Raw genomic sequence first — 3,491 nt, 5'->3', positions numbered from 1 at the left:
CGGCACTCAATCTTAGGTGTCCATCAACTGTTTAACTCCCCCCACGTGTTCAGTTTTCTTCTCAATTCAACAAATATGATGAGATCGGAATCCGTCCCAATATGGGTTCAACGAAAGAAATTCGCCGGTTGACTCATCAATTGATTTCGTTTAATCAATTTTCTCTATTTTCCATTTTTATCATCTTTTAATAGTTTATTTAAATGAATCGATGGATTTTGAAAACCTTAAATTAAATTATTTAGTAAAAGGTAAAGCATAGTTTTTTACTCCACAAGTAAAGTTAGAATCATAAAGAGGTATAGTAAAATATTACAAATTTAAAGAACACATACAATTTATTAAGATTTGTTGACACTATTTTTTTGATGAAAACGGGGTCGACTTGAATTTTGAAAATGAAAATGAGAGTCGCCACCAATCCTTTTTGAGGTGTGATCGGATCACCTTAAAAAATAGTTATTTTTAATAAACAATTTGATTTTATTAAAATAACAATTTTAGTCCACGAAATTCAGAAGACGGGTTCAGGAGTTGATTACGTACGAGGAAGGATTACCACCCTCGTAACGCCCAAAAATTGGTACCTAGTTGATTAGCAAATGTCTTGATGTCAAAAATTGAGAACTTGAAAGAATTAAAAATACGATCCTTGTATTAAAATGAAAATTTAAAGAGAGAATCATACTTTCGCGTTATTCGAGATAAAGAATTACATCCCGTAAGTTAGGACACAATATTTAAAATTCTCGATACGAGAATAAATGCCGAAAAATTTTATTTTGAAAGAGTTTGATTATCCCAGGTTTTAATAAAAAAGATTATGTCCCATAAGTTAGGACACAAATTTTTTGTTAATTCCCGGTGAGATTTAAAAACTTTAATTGAAATGATTTGTGTATTTAAATTTTCGAGAAAATTGAAACCCCGTAAGTTAGGATACGATTTTCTTGAGTTTCTAAATACGAATGTTATTTTATTTTGAAAATTTTTCTTTTTTCAATTTTGAGTAACAAGGTAGTATAATATTTAACGAGATATAAATTTAATTTATACAAATATCATGTGAAGGTAAACAATTATTTCATATGATGTAGCACGATAACAATATAAGATAACTATATTTGTAGAATATTTAAAGGGTAAATAATAAATCATAAAATACAATAGTAATAATGACATAACATACATCATCATAAAATATACATATAACATTAAAACTAACAAACATTAGTGCCAATATATGAATAATAATAATGCAAGTGATAATGTACAATAATAATAATGAAATAACAATACTAATAAATCTAAATATTAAAAATACTTGAAAATAACAATTAAATAACTAATAGAATAAGATTGCAATAATAATCGGTTAAAATTAATAAAAGTATCAAATAAAAAGATGAATAAATAAATAAGATAAAACCTATGTAATGTTGACCAAAAAAAAGAAAAAGTAAAAAAACGAAAGTAAATAAATAACATTAAATGAAGTAATAAATAAAAGTATTTTGTTTTCTTTTTTAATAAAATCAAACAAAAATAAATAAATGAATAAGTAGATTAAGGATCGAATTGAAAACGGACCGAAATTTAGGGGTCAGAATCGCAAATAAACAAAGAAGGTGGCTCAGGGCCAAAATGAAACACGTTCAAAGGACGAGGGACCAACTGGGAAATATTCCCAACCCCCAATCACGGTGTTTCAGCTTGTACCAAACTGAAACTATTAGTAAATTCAATGGCCAAAATATAAAAACAGTAAAGACCCAATTGCGCTACAGCTCGAAAGGGGAGGGGTCTTGCGCGCTAATAACCCCCTTTATGAAAACGCGCGGATCCCCCTGGAGCGGGTCGGATCACGCGCGGGTCAGGGGGGCCAAACGGCGCCGTTTCATTCCTGATAAAAATTAAAAAAACAGTAAAAAACCCTATTTAGTTTCCTTTTTTTGTTAAAAAAACAGAGAAAGCTCTTAGCTTTTCTCTCTCGGTCCTCCACCTGGCCTAGGGTTTTGGCCATAGCCGCCGCCACCTCCATGGCCTATGGCCGGAGTTGCGCGAGGGGTTACCTTTGGCCTTCGTTTTAAACCCTTTTGAAGGCCGAACCACATGAACCCGAGAGTTAAAAAAACTTTGAACCCGCCTTATCAAGGCCGATATCGGCGACGGAGGGACCTCCGACGAAGCGGCCGAGGGGTATTTCAGGTTAGTTCTTTACTCCCCTTTTTTATCTATTTATTTCGTATATAAAGAGATAGAAAAGTAAAAATAAAAATAAAAATGAACGCAGAAGAAAAGAATAAGAATCGGAAATGCTAAGAAATCACCTTTGAAACTATTTTCTCTTTTCTTATTTCTTAAAAAAATGTTTGTGTCCAGGAGAGAAAAAGGTTACATTTTGCTTCGACTTTTATAGCCGATTGTGTTACTATTTTTCTACTATTGTTGTTGTCACTTCCTTGCTTGTTTGTAGGTACTTGAAGACGGACTACAGAGGCAGAGAGTAAGGGGCAAATGGGACGTGATGAACGGCGGTGGTAGGTGGCGGCGCCAGAAGGTCAAGGGTCTGAATACCCTATGCGCGGCACTGTAGCGCTAGGGTTTGACTTGTTTGGTTTGATACTTTGGGCCATTGGGGTTTGGATATTGGGCCTCGGGTTGTTGGGCTTTTGGGTAGTTCGGTTTAAATGTTGGGTTAGGGCTTTATTGGGCTTAGGGATTTTTTTGTTTTTAAATCTGTTTATGTTTTGTGTTTGGTGTTTAAAGCCCGGGTAAAATTGGGCCCGTACAAGATTATTTGTGGAATAAAAATATTTATTGAAAATATACCAAATACTAACCATTTTATTTTTATATAAAATTAGAAGCTTAAAATTTTAAAACACTTCCATTATAAATAAAATTTTAATAATATATGACACAATAATAAATTTAATCCTCAACATTTACATCTTTTATCATTTTGACCCATTTTTTAGTTAAATTTAATGATTAACCTTTCAAAAAAGTCAATTTATTTTTTAATAGAGATGTTGACTAAAATATTAACTTTTAATAATATTGACATGACAACTCATGTGGCGATCCATATGTATTTCATGTTGACATTTCATTATTTGTTTTATATGTCAAATTTTATAAAAATATTCAATATGTATAAATATAAAGTTCATAAAATTTTAAAAATATTTTTGGGTAAACTATACTAATAGTCACCCAACTATGTTTTTTTTTTTCTCTTTTCTAGTCACCCAAATGTAAAAAGTTACGAAATGATCACCTAACTATTGGTATTTTTTTTTGGTCACACAACTATTCCATTGTCTTTTTTGGTCAACTAACTATCTTGGATTTTTTGGCGTTTTTGTTTTTACATTACCTGTTTGTGACAAAAACAAAAACAAACTTGAATAGTTAGGTGACATTTTTGTAACTTTTCATGGTTGGGTGATTAAAAAACAAATTTGCTAATAGTTGGATAATTATTT

General features: G+C 31.3%; 1 long non-coding RNA gene across 1 annotated transcript; it reads left to right on the top strand.

Moving 5' to 3' along the window:
- The first annotated feature begins 1,946 nt into the window (after positions 1 to 1,946).
- Positions 1,947 to 2,836, top strand: LOC105789818 (uncharacterized). Its single transcript, XR_001132323.2, has 2 exons — positions 1,947 to 2,208; positions 2,477 to 2,836. It is a non-coding gene; the product is annotated as an uncharacterized LOC105789818 (long non-coding RNA).
- The last annotated feature ends 655 nt before the right edge of the window (positions 2,837 to 3,491 follow it).

The sequence above is a fragment of the Gossypium raimondii genome, chromosome 2 (genome assembly GCF_025698545.1).
Source record: "Gossypium raimondii isolate GPD5lz chromosome 2, ASM2569854v1, whole genome shotgun sequence".
Taxonomy (NCBI): Eukaryota; Viridiplantae; Streptophyta; class Magnoliopsida; order Malvales; family Malvaceae; genus Gossypium; species Gossypium raimondii.
Note: the sequence above shows the minus strand (reverse complement) of the source record. Positions and strands in the feature narration are given on the sequence as shown.